Raw genomic sequence first — 16229 nt, forward strand, 5'->3', positions numbered from 1 at the left:
AAAAGCTTTTTTAAGAAGTTTCTGTGAATAAAAAAAGAATTTTCCTTTCGGTCAACAATATTAAGGAACATTAAAAGCTCCAGCAGTTCTACTTACAAAATATACAAGAAGAAAATACCTCTGAATGTGCACACCTTTCGCCTCAATTTAGTTTCACTTCAGCACATTCAATTGCAATGAATTTAAAGTACATCCACACAGACGATTGAATTGGAAATTTCTTGAATGGCAAAAGGGGGTGTTTTTGGGGATGTTCTCCACGGAGGATGCTCCACACTGACTGTTTGCTTTTCCATATCCGGGGGTGTCTGTGGGGACCTCAAGTGCAACGTCTATTATCTGTCTAATCGTTGCAATGGTGGCAAAACATTAAACAATATCGCAATGTTGTGTCACTCGTGATTTGCGTATTGCATTCATCTCCCGCACCCACCCACCGCCCCCTTCAAAAAGCACATTCGCAACTCTCCCGGAAGCCGTGCGGAGTAATTCTCCAAATATATAGTTGATGTTCTCAAAAGCAGTTTAATGTACCAGTCATCATCATTCTCTCTATGGCATATTATACAGAGAAGAAGCCCCCGCCGCTACTTCTCTTAGCATTGTGCCGAAATTATATTGCGGAGTGGATGGCAAATCAAATTCCCATTAAATGCCATTTAGTTCTCATTCAAAATCACACCCCCGCGCGCGTTATATACGTGCTTCAGTTGAATTTAGAGTGATCACACTTCCGGGGACGCATATTTTCAAATAGGGTGTTTGGGGGGTGGTTTGCCCTCCCAACGAACTACGCCACCCACCCCCCATCCCACTCTTCTCGATGAGTTTGTAATAAATGCTCGTGATAAATTGCCTCGAGAGTGACTACGATACTCCTCTGAGAGTCAATCATTTTAGTTGGTGGTGAAATCACTTTGCATATCGCAGCCAATCCATCTAAATATTATGCCACACTCTCTATTCATTCTGACCGATTTCCATTGATTCACTCCCCCAATAACTCAATTGAGGTCTCTCAATGAAATTAGTTTGGTAATATTTTAATTTGAGGCTTAACATTGTTGCCATTGCACAAATGGAGAGACTTTGAGGGCTTTGATGTACCAATCTACACATATTGTTCGGCTTCGCTTTAAGAGATTATTATTCTTTTATTAAATTAAAAAAAAATCTCTTTAATTTTTATATGAAAAGGAGTTTATTCATTGATATGTGAAAAACTTTCTTATTCGAGGAATTATTGGGACAGAGTTTATCTTGTAGATGATCTAAGAAGAACAAGAAATTGCTGAAAAAATTCCCCATTTTTAATTTTTGTCTCTTTTAATCTTTCAAGATTTTCAAGACTTTCAAAACTTTCAAGACTTTTTGATTTCCAAGAAAAGTTTTTATTGCCCTCATTGGAGCATTTCTACAAGAGTTTTCTTAGATTTTCCTCAAGTTTTGGAGTCCATTAGCTGTTCAAAAATTCTTAAAACCTCAACCTTAAGGATTAAAAAACTCAAACGTTGTTCAAATTTTTTTTTAACGCTTTCTTAACATTTCGCCCCATTTTTGCTATAATTTCTGTGAAAATGCAAATCTAAGTAACTGAATTCAAAAAATAGATTCAAAATACTTTAAACCGTTATTTTGACTTAAATTCAAACCAGGTCTTAGTTCCTGTGGTTCCTGTACAAATATTTATCTCAATTTTCATTGAACAATCAATTTTAATTGCATTTTAAAAGCATATTCTTCTTTCCTTCACGCCACGAATAATCCCTCCCACATTGTGGGCAGCCAAGAGAAGGTTCGCAGAAGGAGTCAATAAATAATTAAGAAAGTTCAAGTGGAGCTCAGGAGTTGTCTGAACAAGGAAATTGATCCAATTGCTCGGTTGGTTTAGCAAGAAAAGAATTTAACGTTGAAGAATCCTTATACAAGAAATTTGTAGATATGGGGGAAGGAAGCTTTGGAAAAAAAGCACAACAACTTCTCATTATTAATGCAACCACGGCGAAGAATTTTCTTCGCAAGAGCGAAAACTTTGAACGAATAAAAGGGCCTTGCAAGTTTAATTAACTTATATATGAAGAAGTGGAGGATGGTTTGTACAATTTGCACCTGATTCGAGAGCCCCAAACACACAGAAAACCCCCGAGAGATCAGCCAGCGACATCGGCAAAGTTTTTTTTCCACCCTCTTTGGCTTCCTGTTGCAATTCCCCGACAAATTCCTTCTGGGCAGACGAGTGGTCGAGAACTCCCTGGGGTGGCCTGGCTGTGTGGCTTCCACTTGATTGTTGTGCCATTAATTAGATTTCTCCTCCTCCTCCTGCCAAAAGCCCCACGAGGATGGGGTGACGCGCCACGGGAAGTTTGTCACTCCAGTTGAGATTATTTTTCCATTTGCTCCCAACTGATTGAGATGGACAAATTGGTAATGAGGACTTCTTTCTCCTTCTGCGTGTACCTCCATCAATTCACCTGAGAATTCATTTAACTTTTATAACTTACACGGAAGTGTCTGAAGAGAATATTTTTATTTCTTTACAGGAAGATCTATTACCAAGAAATATATTTTTTAAATAAAGAAAAATAAAATATTATTAAAAATTAAATTTGAATTTACATTTTAATGCAAATGGAAACTTTAAAAGCTCATTGGGGACATCCTCCCACCTTTCATTCCTTTGACACTTGACCCAGATCTATGTATATACATTACGTATATACACTAAACCCCATGGAGAAGGGATTGTCACACACACCTCAATTCTTGTGATTTATCTGCATTAATTAATTCCATAATACCGTCATTGCTGCCGCATCAATTCGCACAGCTCGGCAGCCAATAATCCCTCCTCTTCACCCCAAACGACAGCTGATGTCAGCACAAAAAGCATCCCTGTGGGTACGCCCTGGATATTTTACCCAAGACGTCTCTTTTTTTCCCTTCACCGTGACGTCGAACTTTTGATGACTTCTTCTCAGCACTGATGCGACCTTTTGCACGGCATGGGGTGGCACACGGAAAGGAAGTTTCCCACACCCAATCATTTTAATTTAATGCAAATTAGAAAAACCCACTGCAGCGGTGAGGGAGCCCTTCATCTCCATTTACCTCCCTCCCGCGCAAAATCTTCACCATAGCTCTGAGATTTTAGGTGGTTTTCGTACACACCAAAAAGGCCTGAGGAATTTATTGTGAGTGGAATTCTTTAGGGCAGGTTGAGGATTAGATGTGGAAGAACCCATTGTGGCTACTTTGAAGATTCATGGGGTTGTTTGTCAATGAATTTTGAGTTGACGAAAGAGGTTGTGCGCAAAAATCTTTGAGGGTTCTCAAGTGAAGGGACTCAAGGGATTCACCGCAGATTTCAAATGAAGGCCACTGAAGATGAAAACTTCTGGTTAAGCCACTGCTTTGTTACTTTCTTTGAGATTTTCGGGGTAGTGTAGCCATGAAATTGTCTTAAGTTTATTTCACGATGGAACGAAATTGACATTGAGATTGTTACATTAAAATTCCAGTACCTTAGAATTCTTAAATCAGTTGAAATTATTTTAGATATTTACTTTGATTTGTTAAATGTTAATCAATTAAAAGATTCTAATAAAAGAGAATTAAATGGTGGCGTCGTAATAAGTTTTTGAGTTATTTTTTCCGAACTCATTATTAAAACATTTAGGAATTAAGTCCTTAATAAAACAGTTAATCATTAATTATTTTGTTTTTTAATTTAATTTAAAAAAAATTTCACATTTCCTTTAAACTTACAGCAAAAATTTTTCTGATTTCATATTTTTTCCTTTACCCACTTTGAATATTTTGAAAAATAGTAAAAAAAAAGAAATTTTAAAACTGATTTTCAGGCCCCAGAAAAGACCAAGAAAAATAATTTTAAAAAATTAAATAATTCTTTTTTAAATTCAATTTTCTGTATCAAAAACATAAAACAACAATTCTTTAAATTCCATTTACAATAGCAGTGAAAGGACCAAAAAGCTTCGAGTTCAAAGGGAAGCAGAACCTGCGAGCAGTATAGAGATGACGAGGCTGTAAAAAAGTTGACTAGCTCACATAATATTTTAATATATTCCCCATCATTAGCATATCAAGTGAAAACTACGTAATCTCTCTCCTCTCTCTCTCTCTCCATTTGGCTGGTATCATGGAGTTGGGAAAACTTTTGCGTGGTAACGGATAAATTCCCTTCGTTGTGAAAGAAAATTTTTCCCTCCTTGAAAGAGTATCGTCTTGCACAAGACGACGAGCTTTTGCCGGAAGGGGGTGGCTTCTCACTTTGCCACACACCGAGAATTTCTGTTGCTCCAACTGGTGGAGAAATTTAATTTGGTGCCACTCTTTGTCACTTCATTGACCCTTTTGACAAATACAGAAGAAACCCCCAACCCCTTTTGCAATCCTCCGTCTGTTTGTTGTCACACTTTTCCCCTTTATGCTTCTACACTCTGTGTGGGGGATAGTTTTTCCCGCCTTTTTTGGTAGGAAGAATGAGAATCAATTAGAAAATTGTATTTTCTCTGCGCCATCAATTCTCACCCCCAAAAATCAACCCCTAAATGGCATAGAATTGCGCGTGGAGGAGTTCTTCTTTTGCCACCACATACAGAGAGACATTTCTTGAGGGTTGGATATGAAGGGTAAGAAAATATCGTGGGGAGAAACACGTTCGGTGCTTCAATCCATTTTTCCATAATATTGAATTGGACGAATATTGAATTTACTGCAATTTCAACTGCTGCGTCTCCCTGGGTCTTTTGTGGATGGGAAAACAGGGGACTTCTTGGCACATCACGTTGTGCAATCATCATGGAATTGGCACGTCGTTTGAGAAAATTTCCCACCCACCCACACACACACGAAGGAACTAATATTTCATATAAGGAAGGCAACATACCAAAATCTAACAAGCTCTTCTCAATTTGGTTTGCTAAACCCTCAAATACTGTCCAACATTGAGGTGTAGCACAAACCACTCAAAAGTCACGTATATTTCAAAAATCCAGAAAGGTTCTTTTGCTGGCAAATTGAGGTGAGAAAAGTACGTAAAGATATTTTATTAAATTTCAGTAAATTTGCGCAATAGAGAATAAAATTGATGAATTTATTGCAAAAATTTTCTATTAGAATTTATTGAATTTACAAGTTCCTAAAAGGAAGGTTCTCCCGTTTTTTATTTTGCACAAAATTCCTTAAATGAAGATATTTGAGATTTGCAAGGACGCTGTAGGACACAGTTTTGCTGAAATTGAAGCTCAGCTGTGCGTGGAAATTTTGTGTGGCAAGCCGAGCAATGCTTGTGGAAATGCCTGCATCAATGCAAATTCGTCAATTTTCGCAATTATACAAACTCTCGCCCCAGTTTAGCCACGTGTGGAAGACTCGCCTTCTGGGTGTCTGTTTTTGGGGTGAACAGGGGAGTAAATCTGTACGGAGGGGATGAGGGACAAAATGGCAGGGAAACTCTCATCGTTTTGGTGTATCATTTGAATTTCAAATCGCCATATCCGTTTCAGGCATCCCCTTGGCATCTCTTCCCACCCACACACATAGTGGCGTCAAAGTCAAAAAGGTGGGAACTCCTGGGGTGCTCCCCAGGGGACGTGCTGTGGAGGTCCATTCTCTGCGTGGTTTTCATCACATTCAATTGATAATTCCACCCCCGCCGCCTCGGTCAGATTTGAAAGCTTAGAGCATATACCCTTTCATCCCTCACACCCACCCCCCAATTGCAAACTCTTGTTCTTCTCCCCCCGAAAACTAGGTGAGAGCATATGCCCAGGAATGAGGGGGAGGCCTTTGAATTTGGATGAGGATGAACGTGTTTCAAAATAGATTCAACACCAAATTTGCAATTAATTAGCAAAATAGGTGTGGATGTTACTTGCCAAATTGAGGGTGACATTCGAAGACTGAATTTAGAGTGGTTCTTTCGGATGGACATTAATTCCATTACCATCCATGATGAGATGGGGCCACAGAGTTTTTAACTTTTGCATAAGAGAGTTTATACAGTGAAATGGAAAAGGGAGGTGGGAATTGTTATTTCCAAACATTTAGATAAATTAAATTCAATTTAATGAAAGATAAATACAGAAATTGAATAAAAATAAAAGTTAAAAAAATAAGCTGTATATTGGCAAATAATCTGAATTATTTTAATTCAGATGAATAACCCTAACTATTAAAAAAAGAACAATTTTTTTAGATCTTTTTTCGTTTTAAATTTAGTACTTTTAGAACTTTATTTAGTACTTTTAAAACATTTTAAACGTGAATTTAGTGAATTTAGAACTTTATTAGAATTTTGCTATTCAATCTGAGTTTTCTTAGACCTTAAAGCCGAATATCTTTATCTGGATTAAATTTAGTACTTTTTAGGTTTAAAGGTACTTTGTGGAATTGAATTTAGTACATTTTAGACTTGAATTTAGTACTTTTCAGGTACAAATTTAGTACGTTGCAGAATTCTCCTTTTAGAGCATTTTTTGTACTAAAAACTGAATATCTTTTTTTTAGGTTTGATTTTAGTACCTTTTAAACTTGAATTGAGAGCCTTTTTGACCTTTTTTGAACGACAAACCTCAACAACATAACTTGAAAAACAGTTAAGATTAAGCTCTGTTAACAACTATAAAACTTCTTAGAAAAAATTAAGAGAGAAAAAGAAACTTTTTAAACAACCTAAAAAAACTTATTTATATCTTATACAGACTATAAATCTCTGTGATCTTACCTCTATAAGAGCTGGATTTAACTTAATGCTCATTTTTATCTTCCTTGTGAATTTTGCATCCTCACAAATGACTCGTGTGGCTTTAACATTTAGGACTTTTCTCCTTTCTTTTGCCATTTATTCCTTTCCGGTATATTTGCTTCACCAAAAATTTGAACAGATTGTCTCGATTGCTGGGAAAATCATTTAATACAGAGTGGCTAATGGACTAACATGTGTACGTGCCACACATGTTAGAAAATTGCTTCAATATCATCTTGCAAGGAGTGGGAGGAGCTTTGCAAAAAGGAGCTTTTTCTTCCCTCCTTGAAAAAAAATTAGCATAAAATGCAGCTTTGCAACTCTAATAGACTTCGGAAAGAGAGAGAGAGCAAAGAGATGCAAAAAAGAAAGAAAAGAGCTCAAAATGAAGTTTGAAATCATCAATTTTGTTGGGGTTGAAAGGGAGATTCCAACTGAGATTCCCAGACGTATTAATTCAAATTAATGCGCCGTTTATTCGCTTTGTCATGAATGTAAGTTTCTGCAATAGTTACTCCTGAGGCGGGTGCTCTGATGGTGTGGCAAAAGCAAAAGAGAAGCCACCCCCCGCATTGGTGGAAGATGAAGGAAGATCCTGCAATTTTCACCTGAATATTTCACATTTTCACCCCCTTCTTTTTGCCAAGATATTACACATTGTGCACCATTTTGGTGGGCCGTGGTGGTACGTAGGGGATGGGAATTGCGCTTCAGGGGGGCGGTAGGGGGGTGAGAAAGAAACCATCTAAAGCGCTCAGTTGGCACATAATTTCACAATTCCTCCGTCAGATGTATTTTCCAGCAGCAATGGATGGGTGTTCGTATTGCTACCTTTTTGGCTGCACACTTGGAGCTTTTTCTCAAATGCCAATGCAATGCGGTATAAAAGTAAAGGGAATACACATAAATGTTCCTTCTGTGGATTTCAAAATTACTTTTACAAGTGTGTGCGGGGGCGATGGCTGTGAAAAGCTCACATTTGATGTGAAAATTCCATTCGAGAGTGGCATTAAAATAATTCCCATAAAGTTAATTATTTCTTCCCCCTCCAAAAAGGTTTCACTGCGAGAGAAGAAATCGAAGAAATTATAGCAAACTAAAAGCGAGAGAAGCTTTAGGGCTTACAGCTAGTTTTGCTGTATTGAAAGAACATTTAAAAATAATTTTTAAATGAGGAAATTGGAAATATCTTCGGGAAAATTATTTCTTTGTACAAAAAAATCTATTAAAGCAATAATTTTCCCAAAATTTGATCTTCAGTGTATTCCACTGGAAAATTTTCCTCCACGTAGAAAGCAAATATTATAGAGGGATTTGGTTATTACCATAATGGACCGATAAAGAAATCCGCTGTGTACTTTATGAGAGAACTTAACGTCCATCATTTGAACCACTTTTGGGGGCCATTTGTGAGTTTTCTGTGCACTTACAGCCCCAAAAATTTCACAAAATTTCATTCTATTCAGCTGGAATTTTATAGTATGTAACCTTCCCATGGGGCCATGCAATCCCACACCAACCAACCCACAAATGCCGGGTATAAGAGTTGAAAGACGAGAAAAAAATTCTCACTAGGCTAACGTGAGTATTTTTGAGCATTCACCCACCACATAGTTTTCCACGAAAAAGGGTTAGAGAGAGTGGAGGAAAGTGTATGGAAATTTTCCAGTTTTGGTTTAACCCCACAGACTCACATAGTTGTGTAAATTGTTGAAGTATCGTGTGGATGGAATGAAAATTGTGGCGTCAAGGGTGGTTCCCGCACTGCAATTTTCGCATATATGTATGTACTTTGACATGGTTTTTCGTCTCCCACACGATATGGGGGTTTTCTTGAACTTGCACCGAGAGATACGTCCCGTTTGTGGCCAGAGGGTCGTATTTCACTCATTCGTGGAAGAAGACATCTCACCCCCTCATTCCTGGCTGCATGAAGGGGTTGAATGTCCACTTTATACACACTCACAGGAGACGCTTTTCAGGGCGACGATATCTCCGGTTAACCATCTTCTACACTCCACAGCATCTTCACTCTTCTCTTGCCCACTTCTTGAATACTTTTGCAAACCAACGGTGTGTGGGAAGAAGTTCATGATCAAGTGTGGGTGATTCTTAAATCAAATAGAAGACATCTTTAAAGTCGTTTTTTTTCTTTAACATAAAAGACTTTTTGGATTTCTTAATTTTTATCTTATTGATTAATTTTTAGGTCAATGGAGACGCCGGGTAGATTTAAATACTCAGGGGTAGTTTTTCTTGAATTTAATGAAAAAGAGATGAAAGAATTATCTTGAAAGTAAATCTTAAATAAATTTCAGAGCTAAATGAAAACGATTCAGATTAAAGCAAATATTTAATTCTCAATTTCGAGAATAAATGGAGACGCCGGGTAAAAACCAGGCGCCTCTATAAAATCTTTTTTTAATAAAAAAATCGAACGTAAAATTCTTTTTATTCCAATTTTCGAACTGAATGAGAATATTTTTAGAACATAAATAATTAGATAAATTTTCTTTTACAAAAAGTTCTTCAAATTTTTTTTATGAAAATTCATTTGAATAAAATGAGGTCTTCAGCAGTTCAATTACTAATTTATTAACGATCTCAGTGATCAGAACCTCTTAAAATTTTATCAAATATTGAGTTCAATATTGAAGAAATTTTATAAAATTGCATTGAGAGGCAATTAATGACCGAATCTTTGAGGAGTTCTTATAAGCAGTCGAGTAAGAAAAGTCAGCGATATTTTTTCATTAACGAAGCTTTGTCATACTGCTAAGAGCCTGATGATGGCAAAAAAAATTGCCGAAACGTTGCAAATAGCGACAAAACATCGCCGTCTTTCCTTATTAGACTGCTGATCCGAACTCCTCAAAAATTACAACTTCTTCAGTCGTTAAACTTCTTCAATATTAATGATCAACTGACTTCTTAAATTTAAATAAAATCAATTTTGTTTGGCTCAATAATTTTGCAATTAAGTATTTTGCGTTCTTTTTAATAAAACAATAAAAATCAAATCATCTAATATTCCTTCACCACAATATTGATTACATCCCCTAAAACGAAGAAGAGATATTTTTATCATAAATTCTGGTAGCTTGAGAGAAGTTATATATCAATATTTCCATGCTGAAGGACACTCCAAAAATATCCATTCAATTTTGTTTGAGAGATACGAAGAAAATCTCTGTGTTTGGAACCCCCAATCCCTGCTCCATCAAATACTGAGTTTTTGTCTATTTATCAACTTTATATCAACCATATGGGAAGCAGCTTTATGAAAAATAAGAGATCCATGCGGGGTGGAGAAGTTGTTATACGGAAAAAGGTGGGAAAAGTAATTTGTGAAGAAACTCAAAAGTCTCATTAACTTCTGGGTGTGACAGGGAGAGGAGGAAAAATCTCATTTGTGGGCAAACACGGGCGAGGACCAGATCGTAAAATGAATTTTTCGCACTCTCTGTGTGTGTTATTCCAACTCTCCTGGCCCCCTTCCGCGAGAGCATACACGAGGGTCCAAACCCTGTCACAATTAATAAAGTCCAGTCGAATGTCACAGACGAAGAGCTTTTTCTCCGAGAAACCGACAACATGGGGTGTGCGTCGCCTTATTATGGACAGATTAATCCTCTGGCACTGCACGTGAGGTTTTCTTGGTGGTGACACTTGCTTGCAGATGTTCTGGGGGGCGAAGGAGTGTTCGAAGCAACCCCCTATGTTTGTGAGGGGAAGTTTTGGGGTTGGAGTCACACCTGAATTCCTTGTAGGGGGTGAAGTGAGAGAGAGAGATGTGGCATACACAGAGCTGCTGCATCCATCAGATACCCCTCTGCGAAGCCTTTGGGGGTGCTATTTCTCATGGAATTTTGCCTGCATTCAGGTACGTAGTTTGGGGATGAATTTAAGGGGTGAATTAGGGATAATCTGGTGTTAGAAATTTTCCATTTTCCCACCCAATGCCACCTTGTTGGTGTGTCCCTTCCAAGGAAACACGCAACGGCATTTCCTATGTCGTGAATCCCGCGCCAAGAATGTCGCAATGTCCGAACTTCCTTCCAACAAAAGGGAATTCAACCCTTATCGTGTGAGTTCCACATATGCTGATATGGCAACACGGTGGTAACAACATTCTTCCACCCCATCATCACCACTCCAGGGGGGTTGATGCGGGTGGTATAAGAACGTGGAGATTGGGTGCGTACAACGAGGACAATGAACTGAATGGGGAGAGGCGCATTGGAAAGAATAATGCCAGGAGGGAGTGAGCAATGAGAAAACCATCAAGTGGAATACGGGAAGAGACTATATCAGTGCTCCTGATGAATATCTACTTACACACACATTCGCTTTTTCGGCAGCCCGCCCATAACTTACGTGTGGGGAGCATTTGGCTCAATTGGATATGACTTTGATAAAGTTCCTATTTACTTTTACTACGAACCCCCAAAATTAAGTGACTTCTTGGAGGTATTTTTTTCTGGTCTCAATCTTCTTCCTCATTTACCATAAATGAGGGAGGATTTGCAAGAAGGAACTCTCGTCGCAACTACTTCACCTGCTAATCCTACCCCCCGAAAATAATGTTGGGCCAATACCCCATGTGTTGTGGGACATAAAATTCAATGCAATTTTCATCTTCTTCCTCATATACAAGCTTAATTGCATTCCTATCGGTTTTCCGTAGGAAATGAACTTTCATTGCCAGGGGTTGATAAATTCTACAAGATAAGGATTTTATAGAACAGAGCTTTCTCTCTGTAATTAAATATTCAAAAATATATAGGAATACCTGGGAATGTATTTCCATTTAAATAATGAGAAGTTTTTTGCAGGGATTTGTTCTAAAATCAACAGGAGAGCCAGAAAATGCGAAAAACTGCTTTTAGCCAAAAATTCAGCCTAAACTTCTAGGCAAAAATTGAAAATTCTTATTTTTTGTATTTGAAACTTCCCTTTGGTACATATTGATCAGGCTCATCGACGAACCTGCGGGTACGGGATGACCCAAAAATTCATTCAGATTTGCTCTAAAATCAACAGGAGAGCCAGAAAATGCGAAAAACTGCTTTTAGCCAAAAATTCAGCCTAAACTTCTAGGCAAAAATTGAAAATTCTTATTTTTTTTGTATTTGAAACTTTACTTTGGTACATATCGATCAGGCTCATCTACGAACCTGTGGGTACGGGATGACCCAAAAATCCATCCAGCGCCATCATCTACCACAAACGTCTTTTGTGGTGATTTCAGTAAGCTCCACATTTTATAAAAAAAAACAACTTTTGTCTTTAATAGATTATTCAAAAGCTGGTCTTTTAAAAATTTTACATTTATAAATCAATTAAATCTCATTAATATGCCAAAAACTATCGATTTTAATTTAAGACAAAATTGCAAGAAAATCAACAAAAATATTACTTAGCAACCCCTGTTTGTGGCTTAACGCAAGTGCTGGTGGAACTGTTTCTTGCTGGAGTGGGGACGTTATATATAAGAAAAAGTTCTTGGTGAACGTGACACACTCCTGGATGGATTGGTTGATCATAAACCTCGAAAGTTTGCGCACTAAAACTTTCCATCTTTTAATGATACACCCAATTATTTCGCTCTCGCATACGGGAGGTGCAACGCGAGAGGAGCATTTTGCGAATTAAGTACATTTTCTTCTTCTTGCGGTGAACCTGGTCTTGAATTGGCAAAATTAAATTTTCACACAAGTTTCAATCCCTCACTCTTTTTCCTGGTGGGTGGATGGGCAGAAGGGAGGTGGGTGGAAGATTAATTTTGAGTACTGCACATGACTCATTGGCATGGCATTCAGCTGCTCTTCACAGAGTGAGTCGTCTTTGAACATCCAATAAATCCTCAAAGACCATCACCCTTCGCCATGCAATATTTACATGAAGGGGTGGGGAGGCAAAATGTGCTGAAGAATTTATTCATCTGCGATGTGAAACTTTGATGCAATATCTTGCAATATTGTGTGCTTCTATGTGCACATTTGGGCATTTGGGGGTGGTATTGTTTGGGGGAATTATTCCCAATGCAAATAGCGTGTATTGGAGCTTTCATGGGGGATGGGGATGGCGGGATGGGAGGGGTGTCTGACTAGCGAGTGAGTGTGGAACAAGTACGAGAAAGTCGAGTGATAACAAATGTCTCTTAACAGCATCTCAAGTGTCCGAACGATGAACATTTTCATCCCCGGCGTGGGTGCTTTGGGGACAGAAAAGCTCTGTGCATGGAAAACTTTCCAGCTGGATTATTGCTCTTGTTTTGCGGATGCATCTGTGGTGGTTTTCCGGCGATGCGGGGGTGGCTTTTCCCCCACACCTCTCCCCAAAATATGATAATCATTCTCCCAAAAATGATTTTCCAAACACTTCATCATAACTTTTCGATTAATTTCTCTTCCCTCCTTCAATGAAAAAGCTCTTGGCGCGCAAATTTTGCTGCCCATTGAGAAATCCCCTCTTTTGGAAAGTCTCTGGCTCTTGAAAGTGGGATGCAAAACCACATACATGAGAAGCCAAAGTACAGACGAAGTCTGTGTGTGTGTGTTGGTGAATGAAATTTATCTATGGAAAATCTTCATCGCTCATTTCACTTCTAGCTGCACAAGTCAGCCATAAAGGGCGAGCACTTTGAGTGGGTTATATTATGGGTTGTATCGTTTGAAGGATGCCCAAAGTCAACTTTGGGGTTGAATCTCCGTTCTCACTGTACCGGAGCTTAATTGTGTTTCAATTAAGGACTAATTGCTGCTAAAAGTTCATCCATTTGCCATCTTCGGGGCATCATTTGCAAAAGGACATGAGAGAGGATCACTCCTCTGTTGTGTAAGACAACCAATTGATATGTATACTTTCATCACATACCTCTTCCTGCGTATTGGATTTCGCAATTAAATTCCACTTTAAAAGCTTTACATAAAGCACAACCCACTTTTGAAGCAAGTTGAAGGGTGATCAACACTATTTGTTGTTCACGATGATTTTGTTAAATGGCTTAAGAACTTTTCAAAAACTCTTGCATGTGAAACTTACAACAAGTGTAGCCCTCTAAGTACACATGTTAACCAATTTGAAGGAATTTTGTTAATAAAACTTTAGACTTTCAGGGAATTCTTCATAATTTGCTGGGAAAGGGAAGAAGTCTAAAGGTATTAAACCCTTAAGAACTTCCTTAAGCACAAAAAAATTTTTAACAAGTACCTTGGCAAAGTTAACCGGTGAAACATCAACGCTAATGTTTCATTAAACATGTTTCATGATCGAGAAAATTTAATTACATTGACAAGTTCAGGGAAGACCGATAAAATTATTCGAAACTTAGGGCTTTCAGCTAAAGATTTTATTAATTTTTTTTAGAAAATTAAATTACTGTTACGTTACGTACCTGCGTATGCAGATGAGAATGGGTTAGAATTTAGTTGGGGGCTCCTGCCGGAATGTCCGGGTCGGAGGACAAAAAAAATCTGCCCCCGTGCTGTGCTGTTGGATGGCACACGCAGTGGATCGGCAATCAATTTTGGGGGGCGCGTTTGTGGGGACGCGCGCAGAGAAAACTCAACAATTAACTGATCAACTCACAATTTATGTTAAGCAAAAATTAAACTTGATTGATTAATAAAAACACATTAAATTTAAGAGACAAAATTCACGCGTGTTGCCGTCATCGTGGTTGCGGCGGAAGAGAGCGTGTCAATTTCGACGGAAAAAGATCACGTCAGGCGGTGTCACAGATGACATTTTTCTGATTCTTGCGTTGTGCCAGTGGTGGCGCGGTTGTCGCAAAGTGGTTGGCGTATAAAGCGCCAACAATTACTATTTAAACGGGGTGAAACGCAGTGGTTTTTAGGGTAAAGTCAAAATTTTATTCTCTAAATTATGGCCATCAAACAAAGTGTTTTACAAAATTTATTTCCAACAAGGTTAGTTTATTTTATATTTTATATGTGAATTTACTCTACTAGTTTTAAGTTTAATAGATTTATAAAGGATTTTTGGGCGCCAATTAAGTATAAGGAGAAACGATTACAAAGATATATTTACGATACTAAGGCTTTGAGTCCCCCTGTTTTCTGATGAGAAGCCACGAGGTTGGCTTTGGAGGTCCCACGCAGGTGATTTCCGGGATTGCTGGGTTTCCTCTGATTCCCTGAAGGCTCCGCAAGATGTAGGCTAGTGGTCCCGTCCTTTCCCTCGCTAATGGGACGTGGGGGAGGAAGTTTCCGGCCCATTTTCTTCCAGAGAGAGAGAATCCGTGTCCAACACTACGTGCACTCCCTATGAGGGTTAGGTAAAGACTAATTAGAAGAATGACTTGTAGAAAGGAGGACGGCACAATGTTATATTGTCCCATCTCTATCATCATCCGATCTCTCGTATAATCGATTAAAATTTTAAATTTAAAGAAAACGAACGTTACAGGGGTTTAATAAATAACTAATTCGTCTAATATTTACAAAAGAATAATCCTTAATTTTTAAAGAATTTTATTTAAAACAAAAGCCAAGATTTGTATTAGTAAATTATATATAATTATAAAATGAGTTTATAAAGGAGTTTATTCACAGGTATATGAAAAAATTCCACGTTTATGGAAAAATGGAAAAACAGGGTTAGTAAAGATCAAAAAAGGATAATAAGTCCCAGAAAAATTTTCCACAGAAATCAACAGAGAATATCAGGCAAATATTTGCACAAAAATGCAAAAGAAATTGCGTCATTATTGTATATTTTTGCATTTTTGCTTAATTCAAAGCTTATTTGTCCATACATCAGTAAGTAAACTCCTTTGGGAGATTTATTTTTATTAAATCCTAAATAATTTTCCTGAAAAAAAATCATAAAATATGATAAATAAAATGCAATTAAGGAATAGTAGCATTAATGTGGATGATTGTGAAGCATTTCAATTAATTCTTTGCGTAATTTATGCTCGTTTAGCATAATGGGGATCAGATAGAGAGCTTTGACTGCCAAATCGCTCCTCGGGGGCTTCTCTCTCTGTGTTCCTTCTCAAGTCGATGTGTCAACAGTGTTTGCGAGATGAATCCTCGCATATATTGCATTATCCTAAGCAAATATTGATCAATTGGGTGGTGTGGGGGTAGGTTGGATGGGATGTATCTCTCTCTAAAGCATTTTGGAATTCATTACAACCCAAGGCCGTCTCTCTGTGTGTGACCGACCAACGAGAGAAATCCGATATGGAACCAATTGATTTTATTAAATTTCGCAGACAACAAAATTTACAGGACAATGCTGCGGGTTTGAGTCGTCTCTCTGTTTCGAAGCCACAAAATCTAATCGGACATTCGCCGCAGTCCAAGAGGGATTTATTTGGAGACAATTGAGAGACTTGTCTGGCTGCAATGCACAAAATTACTTTCAATCTCTCCACCCCCATGTGTTGGAGAACGTCGCAAAAGCGCAGAAGTTCTCACTAAAGCTT

At 38.0% G+C, this 16229-nt stretch overlaps 4 protein-coding genes across 11 annotated transcripts in view; 1 reads left to right on the forward strand and 3 right to left on the reverse strand.

Annotated features, from left to right (window-relative positions):
* LOC129789858 (serine/arginine repetitive matrix protein 1-like) overlaps window positions 1–16229 on the reverse strand; it is a 982101-nt gene that overhangs the window by 493642 nt on the left and 472230 nt on the right. The gene's annotated exons all lie outside the window — the stretch shown is intronic.
* The window catches only part of LOC129791241 (fatty acid synthase-like), a 1176504-nt gene that overhangs the window by 163549 nt on the left and 996726 nt on the right, over window positions 1–16229 (reverse strand). The gene's annotated exons all lie outside the window — the stretch shown is intronic.
* The window catches only part of LOC129789856 (glutamine-dependent NAD(+) synthetase), a 932624-nt gene that overhangs the window by 163549 nt on the left and 752846 nt on the right, over window positions 1–16229 (reverse strand). The gene's annotated exons all lie outside the window — the stretch shown is intronic.
* The window catches only part of LOC129789960 (pupal cuticle protein), a 1201887-nt gene that overhangs the window by 126237 nt on the left and 1059421 nt on the right, over window positions 1–16229 (forward strand). The window lies entirely within an intron of this gene.

The sequence above is a fragment of the Lutzomyia longipalpis genome, chromosome 2, assembly GCF_024334085.1.
Source record: "Lutzomyia longipalpis isolate SR_M1_2022 chromosome 2, ASM2433408v1".
NCBI lineage: Eukaryota > Metazoa > Arthropoda > Insecta > Diptera > Psychodidae > Lutzomyia > Lutzomyia longipalpis.